The 10,663-nt window shown below is 46.2% G+C and overlaps 1 protein-coding gene across 7 annotated transcripts in view; it reads right to left on the minus strand.

Annotated features, from left to right (window-relative positions):
• The window catches only part of EZH2 (enhancer of zeste 2 polycomb repressive complex 2 subunit), a 56,726-nt gene extending 51,070 nt beyond the window's left edge, over positions 1-5,656 (minus strand). For 6 of the 7 annotated variants that reach the window (XM_042248979.2, XM_042248977.2, XM_042248976.2 and 3 more), the window contains exon 1: positions 5,530-5,656. The gene's annotated coding sequence lies outside the window, so the exon portion shown is untranslated. Of the gene's footprint in view, positions 1-5,423; positions 5,440-5,529 lie in introns of those variants that run through there. The other variant, XM_060415187.1, reaches the window with a different exon arrangement.
• Positions 5,657-10,663: the final 5,007 nt, after the last annotated feature.

A 10,663-nucleotide genomic window follows, 5' to 3' on the forward strand; every position in this document is an offset into this window, starting at 1 on the left:
AAAGCGTCTGGAATTAGTCAACAGCAAACCATAATCTTCCGTCAGGATAACCCAAGACCACATGTTTCTTTGATGACCAGGCAAAAACTGTTACAGCTTGGGTGGGAAGTTCTGATTCATCCACCATATTCGTCAGACATTGCACCTTTGGATTCCCATTTATTTCAGTCTTCACAAAATTATCTTAAAGGAAAAAATTCAATTCCCTGGAACACAATAAAAGGCACCTAGACAGTTCTTTATTCAAAAAGATAAAAAGATTTGGGGAAACAGAACTATGAAGCTGCCTGGAAAATAGCAAAAGGCAGTAGAACAAAATGGTGAATACATTGTTCAAAAAAGTCCTTGATGAAAATGGAAAAATGTGTCTTTATTTTCACTTTTAAAACTGAAGGAACTTTTTGGCCAAACCAATATATTCGCGCGAATACACTGGAAAGTTTGGGACGAATACACAGCAAACTGTTAATGGACACGGAATGGGGTTACAGGGATCAAGAAATGTTCACTTGATAAACATCTAAATTATGTCAGTATTTTAAATTGAATACATAGTGTCTGTTTTTTTAAACAATAGACAATTAGAAGTAAACATATAAATCCTATGTGGCACTATTTTCTTTATATACAGATATTTAAGTTTGGGAAGTGTTTAGTTCCATGAATGAGAAAGTACATCTAGTCTTTAAAAAATAATACTGGCACAGTTACTAAGACTCACTTATTAAAGACTCACTAAGAGCTTCACGTGTATTCATTTATTTAATCCTCTCCATAACCTTATGGAATGAATGCTTATCATTAAGACACCAATTTACACACAAGGAACTTAGACTTCAAGGACAATGTGACAGGGTACCCAAGTTATATGACTCCAAAGACCACACTCAAAGCTTTCCTATCTTCCCCCCAGAGTGCACTCTATTAGAATTCTGGCTGAAAAAAAATCCACAAAGACATCTTTTACTTAGTCTGGGGCATCAGATCCCATAAAACTACAATTCAGTTCAGTTCAGTCTGAACTACAATTTATCTACTTTTAAATATAATTTTCTGATTGATTCAAATAAACTCATTCTTCTTGGAACCCATGATTGCCTTCAATCATCCAGAAGACAAGTAGATAACGTGAAGCTGATAATAGGAGCCAAACAGAATCTAAGTTTGGATCCTGCCTGCAAATTCCTAGCTGATAATCCTGGGCAAATTCTTAACCCTCTACACCAAAGCTTACTTATCTGTAAATGTTTGCAGAGTGTGCTGTTGTTAAAGTTCTTTTAACAGTAAAATACACATAAAATTTACCATTTCAACCATTTTTAAGCACACCATTCAGAGGCATTAAACACATTCAAAACATTGACCTTCCATGTCCAAAGTTTTTTTCACCTTCCAAATAGCAGCTCTGTCCCAATTAAACACTAACTTCCCATTCCCATCTCCCCTCTGCTTCTGGTAACCCCTCGTTCTACCTTCTGTCTCTGTAAATTTGCCTGTTCTAGCTACCTCCTATAAATGGAATCATAAACTGTTTCCTTGTGTGTCTGGCTTATTCTCCTTAGCATACCATTTGCAAGTTTCACCTACGTTATTGTATGTCTCAATATGTCATTCCTTCAATCGCTGAACATTCCATTGTATGTACACAACATGTTTCATTTATCCAAACCTCTGCTGATGAGCCCAAGGTGGTTCTCGCAAGAATTAAAAACAAAGCACCTGATGTGAATATTACCACAATAAAAAACAAACCAAGCAAACGAATGAAGCATCTGGCAAACAGTAGGCTCTTTAATATTAATGTCTTTTTTTCCACTTTGTCATATTTTTGCACCACATAGCAGTGCAACGGCAAGACAAAAACAGTGCAACCACCTTACAAATTTATCAGCTGCGCCTTTTGAGATATTATTGGATTCACAACTACATTTACCATCTTAAAAGAATGATGAGGAGCATCCCAATAAACAATCAGTAACTACACTAATACTACTTTCTTCAGTTTTAGCTTCAAAACCTAGCTCAAGTTATTCCAATCAAGAACTCATTAATGGTAACTAAACCCCTTTTGATTAAAAGACGTATTCGTCCCCTAAATTTCGGTCAATTTCAACACAATTTAAGCAGATACTATATGCCAGGTATATCCAGACGACCCATCAAGCTTCTCTCTGGCTGCCTGAAATACCAAATACGAAAACCAACAGTTACATCTAAAGTGTATCCGATTTTCAGTATCTTAGGGTATTAATAATTAGGAGAAACCATGGAACTTGTACACCTTGATAATTATTTTTCTTTGTAACCACTGCCACTCAGGGAGAAAAATACCTTCCAAAGCTCTTCACAACATGAATATATCCTGTTTGCTTTCCAAGTTGCTTTGTCAAAATATTTCCCTATATTTTCAGGATTTCCTTTATTCATTCAACTATTAATCCCTGCTCTCTAGCAACTCAGGTGCACAAAGAAAACTAAGACAGAGCCTCTGCCTCAAGGCACTTCAGAGGGAAGGGAGGGATGGCACCAGCAAGTGATTTCAATTGGATACAGGCTATAGTAAAGAATACCAACGAAGCCCTTGAAGAGACATGGAAGGCCTCCAGCAGGTGAAGCTTTCTCTGAACTTAATAAGCTGTTCCTCTTCTGCTCTCCCCAAACTGCACACTTCACCTGCCCACGTAGAAGTCATCATTCACAGAAAATGTTTTCTTCATTTGTATGGACATAAAGACTGCAAGGCAGATCCATAAATCATTTCCAACTGACTCCAGAATTCATTAGCTCATCATAGGATTTTTCCTTGCTGTTAGTTTTTAAAAAGCAGATCAACTTTCTTAATCACTTCTTTAGGCCAAGTCAGAAACTAACTCAGACTCCTGGAGCATGCCAGCTCAAAGGATGGGGGATATCCTGGAAAATCTCCATGCGACCTGGGGAAATCTACCTACACATTTCTAGTGGTCAACACAAAGATAATCACTTTTACGTATGCATGCAAGGCAAAGCTGGTATAAACGAATTTGTGCTCTTTTTCTTTGCCTAACTATACTAAATCAACAAGCATAGTTTTTTATCACTGCTACTTAAACTAAATACACTCTCAATTCAAACACAAAAAATTTAAAACCAATTCCCCCAAAAACCTTTTCAAACAAAATCTTGTGGCAAGTACAAAGATAGTAATTATCAAATATAATGTACACAAGATGGGGAAAACTGAATTTTGTATTCTAAAAGATTCAAATTTCTGCCAAAATCTGCATAACTAGCTCACCTCCTAACAATGGGCAAGATTATCAGTAGGACTTTTTATAATTACCAACAACTAATATAAATGTAGACAATACTTAGGAACAGCACCTGGAATGTCAGTTCAGTGATGTTGAACACTGCAAAATGTGTAAGACTTTTACACTACATTTCTTTGTCTCCACTTTTTTGAAACCGTAAAATAGAAGGCTGCACATTAGATCAACAGATAAAACAATGCAAATAAGAAGAGTGTCTAAGTGTTTCTAAATTTCGTTCCTTTGAATACGTTCACTTTCCACAAAAATTAATATTTAAGATGCCATTTTCCTAAGTGTTTCCAAGACTTTAAACATTACATTCTCTCACACACCTCCAAAAAGAGAATAGGATTCTCTATATCTAAGACTAGAACCCCATCTATTCCTAACTTTAGGGAATAGGAAAAGGAAATTAAAATGTATCTTGAATACTTTCGTTTTCTTGCAAATAAAATGATCAATAGTTAGGATTACACACTTGCTCTACATTTTATCTCCAAACATAAAATATTTGCTAATGGTCATAAGGAGTAATAGAAAATAAACTCCACAACCAACCCCCCTAGCTCCCTAGTGATCTAAGGGTTAGGATCCCACCCGCTCGATCTCAAACCCCCCTAGAAGTACAGACTACATTCACCTGTGTTAGCATTAGTGTTTTTTAAAAGCTTTTTTAAACTGTTGTTTTAAATGTTGTTTTATGTGACATTGAAACGCCACAAAACTAAGCTGATAACGACCTTTCAAACCCAGCTAGCAAACCGTGCAGCATTTAAAGCATTTTTAAATACCAAAGACATCTTTATTTCCAAATGAATTAAAATTTTACAGATCCCGTGCGACAAAGTAGCTTAACTGCGGACAGCACACGTTCGATTTCTTAGGCAACGAACATTTCTGCAGCCAGTCTTTTCTGACTCAACAAAGCTATTGTTCACGGAAAACAAGTCCAATTAATGAGAAATTGCTAACCATACCATCCAAACACACATTTAGCATAAGCGTTTTCTTTGGACCAACTCTTTGTACCATCTCTTCCCCGTTCATCCCCTAGGGATTCGGGGAACAATCTCTCCTCACTAAATGACAGCTGATTTCGTTAGCACCTGTCGCCAGTCTCACACGAGTTGGCCAAAACAGCCTGGACAGGTTTCTTTTTTTTTTTTTTTTTTTGGAAGATGATGATTCTTCAGAAACTGGGGATTCACCAGGCGTTGAGTTCACTAAGTTTTCCAAAATACCACGCTTCTCGATCCCTCCCGTTCTTCACAAAGTGACCCTGAGGCACCGACTTTTGGGGAGGCGGAGATGGGGGTGGGGGGCCCACAAGGACGCGTGAACTCGACGGAAAGCCCTCCGTAACGAACAAAACCGCGGAGATGGGGGCGGGGGTGGGGGGTAGAACAGCGCGACCCGCCCCTCAAACTTAACGGAGAGCCCCGCCGAGACGACAGAGGCGGCCGGGGACCGCCTGGTCCGAGCGGGGCTCGGGGCCTCAGGGCTCCGGGGCAGCTTTCGGCGGAAATGTCAGCAAGCGCGGACGCCCGAGTCCGGTCTCCGCGCGCCGTCCCGGCCCCCGCGGCCCCGGGCCGAGCCTGCGCGCTCGCGGGGAGGGGGCGTGGGGCCGAGCCCGCCCGCCCGCTCCCCACGCCCCCTCTCCGCCCGCTGTCAGGCCCCGGTGTCACTGCCCCTGACTCGCGCCGAGCTCCCCCGAGACACAGTCCGTCCTTTGTCTCTGAGTGCGCACTCGGCGCTGAGGTCCCATCAACTTGTGTGGGTCCCGTCCCACCCGGGCGCTCCCGCCGCCGTGCCGCTCCACACAAAGGAGACCGGGGGCTCGGGCGGCCGGCCCGCCCCGGGCACCCGAGCGCCCCCAGCCCGGCCCCGGCGCCTCGGGAGGAACGGGCGCGCGAGGGGACCCCCCCCCCCCCGCAAACCCTCCGCTCGGCGCCCGCCCGGGCTCCCGCCTCGGGTTTCTCTGGCTCCCACACAGCCCGCCCGCGGGGGTCGCGCGGATCGGCCCGGGCCCACAGCCCTTTCCGAGGGGGGTGAGGGGAGGTCTCTTCTCACCCCCACGAGCCCCAGAGGCTCCCCGGGAAAGCCCGCTTGTGGGGGTGGGGGGAGGATTACCCGGACCGGCTGAGCGGCAGCGGAGATGTCCCGCCGCCGCCGCCCCACGCCGAGCTCCGGAGCCCCGCCGGCCGGCCGGCCTGCCGGCCCGACAGCGGCGCGTTACCTGCGCCCCGCGCCCCAGCCCGCGCCGCTCCCGCGCGCCGCTCCCGCGCGCCACCGCTGCCGCCGCCGCCGGGGCTCCACCGCCTTCTGCGTCCCAGTGGGTGTCGGACGCTCCCGGACCGAGCGCCAAACCAGGCAGCCCAATCGCCATCGCTTTTATTTGGCCCCCCCTGTCCAACCAAGCGCCGCCCCGATTGGCGGGACGCGAGGCGGGCTCCCGTCCAATCACAGGGCCCGCCGGCCTCTGAGGCGCCGAGCCAGCCCCACGCAGAGGCGCCCGCGGGACTCTGCCGGGCCGGGCCGGCGGCGCGTGCGCGCGGGCGGGCAGGCGCTGAGGGACGCTGCCGCCTGAGTGGAAGCGCCGCGCCGGCTCTTTGTTCTTTTCTCCGAACGCCCGGCGCCTCTCAGGAAGGCGGTGGGGCCGGCGTTCGGGGAAGAAGGGCCTCCGGAGCCCGAATCCCCAAACCGCGGGCGGGAAGGCGGGCTGGGCGGGGTGGCGGGAACCGGCCGGAGGGCGGGACGGCGCGCTCGCGGCGCTTGGCGGGAACCGCCGCTTCGGTGTTCCCGGGCCGGAGGGGCGGGGCGGGGCCGAAAGCCAAGTTTGAACCAGTTCAAAACTCGGGGTGGTAACGGTTTCAACTGCCGCGCTCTTTTTCCCCGCGCGCGCAGCGGAGGCCCTGGCCGGCCGGCCGGCGGGCGGGAAGAGCCGGACACGAGGGCTCGCGGCGCCCGGTCTGCCGGCCAGACGCCCTCTACGGCCCCAGCTCCAGCCCGGCTGGTCTCGGGCGAGGAGCTGCGAGCCTCCCGCCCTCCGGCGTGGCCGATGCGCCGTCCCCCGAGCCGAGCGGAGCGCCCTGCCGGCTACTTTTGTCTGCTGCCGCCCCTCGGCCGCTTGGCCCGACTCGGGTCCCACTGGACTTTGGCTAGTCGATCCCACAGTGCCCATCGCCTTAGAAACCCTGGGAAAGAGAGAAGTCACGATTATTTCAGATTCCTCATTCAGAGCGCCTTGTTCAAACCCTTTCCAGTGTTGCAGTGCCAAGCACGTGTCAGCGTTAAAAATCATTTATCAAGGATGATTGTTCATGTCCCTCGTGCTAACTTCTCTACAAAGTATTAAGATGCCAGCATTTTTCAAGTATTAAAAAAAAAAAAAAAGATCATGGGGTGAGCCTGTCTCCACCCAGAGGAGTTAGTGCTATTCCACTTAGGATACAGTCGCCCTTTTTGATTTATCTGGCAGTGAAGTTAAGGTTATTCCGATTTTTTTTTTTAGTAGGGTGTAACTATAGGGCAAAGTAACCCCCTCACCCACATAAACTGAGATTCCAAATTGAGAGCTCACGTGCGGGGCAGGGAAGACGGTCACCTATGAGCTCGAGCTAAAAGCCTAACGGAATCATGCTTTAACGGAATCATGCTTTTAGTATTTTATTTAATTTTTAAATGACTAAGATTTTTAATAACTAGTTGCTCTCTTTGTGTTCCCAGAGACTGGAACAGTCATTTAACCCACTGATCTACTGCCTTTCCTAAATCACGGTTCCGTTCCTCACATATTAAAGTGTGAAAGTGAAAGTCACACAGTAGTGTCCGACTCTGCGATCCCACGGGCTATACCTTGCCGCCCTCTGTCCATGGAATTCTCCAGGCAAGAATACTGGAGTGACGAAAGCAAAAGATAGAAAACAATCCTGTGCCCAAATAAAAGCATGAATAAATGATAATAGGGCAAAAGCAAGTTATGCATCTGAGTGCGTGTGTGCTTAGTTCCTCAGTCTATCGGATTCTGCCCACCCTATGGACTATAGCCAGCCAGGCTGTCCATGGGATTTCCCCCGCAAGAATGCTAGAGTGGGTTGCCATTTCTTTCTGCAGTGCATCTTCCCGACCCAGGGATTGAACCTGAGTCTCCTGCCTCTCCTCCGTTGGCAGGTGAATTCTTAACCAATGAGCCACCTTGAAAGCCCTATGCATCTGAGAGGTAACTATAAGCTAATGTAACAATTCCATCTGTCTTCTACTGGACAGACATTCATAGTCCATGGTACAAGGCCTCCATCTAGACCACTTCCATCTAGACCACTAATTTACAATTGCTTAAGCATTTAAATCTCAAAAGTTAACTTCATCCCTAAATCACTAATCAAATTATTGATTTTACCTCATATTAAAATGTGGGCATTTTTTAAAGAAAGATAAAGGAAATTCTTTTAGAGATTGTAAGCAAATCCAAGCAATATACAAACACACAGCATAGCATGAACTGTCATGTGAGTTGCTAAGGCATTTAGAATCAAGAAATGACATTGGATCAAGATGTTCCCCCCAAAAAAATACCTCAGGAAAGGATATTTTAGCCAGACAATAAAGCAAGTGTAAGATTTAGATTTATGGGAGTGAGGGCACTTGAGAATGAACATGTGCTCCTCAGGATTAGGTGGAGTATAAGTAGAGCTGAGAACTCCAGTTGGCAAAGAGTGAGAGAGCAAATTAAGAGAACGAATATTGTAGAATTTATATTTACCATACATATTTATGTTAAATATAATACGAAGGCTGACCTGGAGCAGGAACTGGGGGTGCCAGTGAATTACAATAGTCTTAATTCAGGGACAACATTATCCAGTGAAGTAAGATGTTTTAGGTCACAGTGTGGCAAAAAAAGAGGATATATTGAAAACATTGCCAAAAGATTTAATAATATATGGAGGACATATGTTATTGTGCAACTCAACTTTGTATATTCACAAATACAGGAAAGTTGGGAGGAAGAAGTATTTCATTTTAGATACTAAGAAAAATTACCTAAAGATTTTCAAGCTGGGAAAGAAGAAAGCATGTATGAACCCCCAATTATTGAGTATGAATCCCAAATTACTAAAGGGACCTAGGTGAAGCAGAAAGCCAGGCTGAACACAAAGGTAGATGTGAACAGTGAGAGTCACCAAGCGTTTTTACCTCTGTGAAGATGCTCAGATGACAGGCATGCTCCTAATCACAGGTCATTATGTCCTCTGTTAAAGAGAGATTCACTATTACAGGGTAAAACCAAAAAGTGGAGAATTAAACTCTGAATTCAGGACAGAGCTCAACTTCATTCACTGCTGTTCTCCCAAAGTCCACCACTGCACACAGTATATCATCAGGGTTTTCCAGAGGAGGACAGGAAAAGGTCAAGTGCAAAATTAAGGTTTATTGGCATCACAGAACTTCCCTTTCAAGCCTACGAATGGGATCTACTTCTCACACATTCATTTGTTCACCTTGCATCCAACAAGTATTATGGAGGGCTTACAACGTGAAAATTTCTGAAAGAGATGGGAATACCAGACCACCTGACCTGCCTCTTGAGCTGCCTATATGCAGGTCAGGAAGCAACAGTTAGAACTGGACATGGAACAACAGACTGGTTCCAAATAGGAAAAGGAGTGCGTCAAAGCTGTATATTGTCACCCCGCTTATTTAACTTATATGCAGAGTACATCATGAGAAACGCTGGGCTGGAAGAAACACAAGCTGGAATCAAGACTGCCGGGAGAAATATCAATAACCTCAGATATGCAGATGACACCACCCTTATGGCAGAAAGTGAAGAGGAACTAAAAGCCTCTTGATGAAAGTGAAAGAGGAGAGTGAAAAAGTTGGCTTAAAGCTCAACATTCAGAAAACGAAGATCATCTGGTCCCATCACTTCATGGGAAATAGATGGGAAACAGTGGAAACAGTGTCAGACTTTATTTTGGGGGGCTCCAAAATCACTGCAGATGGTGATTGCAGGCATGAAATTAAAAGATGCTTACTCCTTGGAAGGAAAGTTATGACCAACCTAGATAGCATATTCAAAAGCAGAGACATTACTTTGCCAACAAAGGTCCATCTAGTCAAGGCTATGGTTTTCCAGTGGTCATGTATGGATGTGAGAGTTGGACTGTGAAGAAAGCTGAGCGCCAATGAATTGATGGTTTTGAACTGTGGTGTTGGAGAAGACTCTTGAGAGTCCCTTGGACTGCAAGGAGATCCAACCTATCCATTCTGAAGGAGATCAACCCTGGGATTTCTTTGGAAGGAATGATGCTAAAGCTGAAACTCCAGTACTCTGGCCACCTCATGCGAAGAGTTGACTCATTGGAAAAGACTCCGATGCTGGGAGGGATTGGGGGCAGGAGGAAAAGGGGACGGCAGAGGATGAGATAGCTGGATGACATCACCGACTCGATGGACATGAGTCTGAGTGAACTCTGGGAGTTGGTGATGGACAGGGAGGCCTGGCGTGCTGCGATTCATGGGGTCGCAAAGAGTTGGACACGACTGAGCGACTGAACTGAACTGAACTACTAGTGAAAGCACTGTTCTGGGGTCTAGAAATACAAAGTGAGCAAAACAAAAGTCCCTGCCTTGGTGGAAAGAAAGTTAGTGAAAGTTAAGTCGCTCAGACTCTTTGTGACCCCGTGGACTGTAGCCCACCAGGCTTCTCCATCCATGGGATTCTCCAGGCAAGAATACTGGAGTGGGTTGCCATTTCCTTCTCCACGGGATCTTCCCAACCCAGGGATCGAATCCAGGTCTCCCACATTGTGGGGAGACGCTGTAACCTCTGAGCTACCGAGGTGGAAAGAAACAAACCATAAATTATACAGGATATGAGGTGGCAGCAAGTACAACAGAGAAAAACAGCCTGAAAGGAGAGAAGGAGTGGATGTTCACTTCAGTTCAGTCGCTCAGTCGTGTCCGATTCTTTGCGATCTCATGAACCGCAGCACGCCAGGCCTCCCTGTCCATCACCAACTCCCAGAGTTCACCCAAACCCATGTCGATTGAGTCGGTGATGCCATCCAACCATCTCATCCTCTGTCGTCCCCTTCTCCTCCTGCCCTCAATCTTTCCCAGGAGTGAGTGTAAATGCTCCCATTTTAAAACCGCTTAGTCAGGGAAAGTCTCACTGAGAAGATGACATCTGAAGAAAAACTTTGGGACTTCCCTGGTTCAGTGCTTAGGACTGTGCAGTTCCACTGCAGGGGACGCGGGTTCAATCCCTGGTCAAGGAACTGAGATCCCGAGTATCTCATGGCATGGCCAAAGTACATAAGTAAATAAATAATTAAAGTGGTCAGAATCAACGTTTATAAAAGAAG

This window comes from Ovis aries, chromosome 4 (assembly GCF_016772045.2).
Source record: "Ovis aries strain OAR_USU_Benz2616 breed Rambouillet chromosome 4, ARS-UI_Ramb_v3.0, whole genome shotgun sequence".
Classification (NCBI taxonomy): Eukaryota; Metazoa; Chordata; class Mammalia; order Artiodactyla; family Bovidae; genus Ovis; species Ovis aries.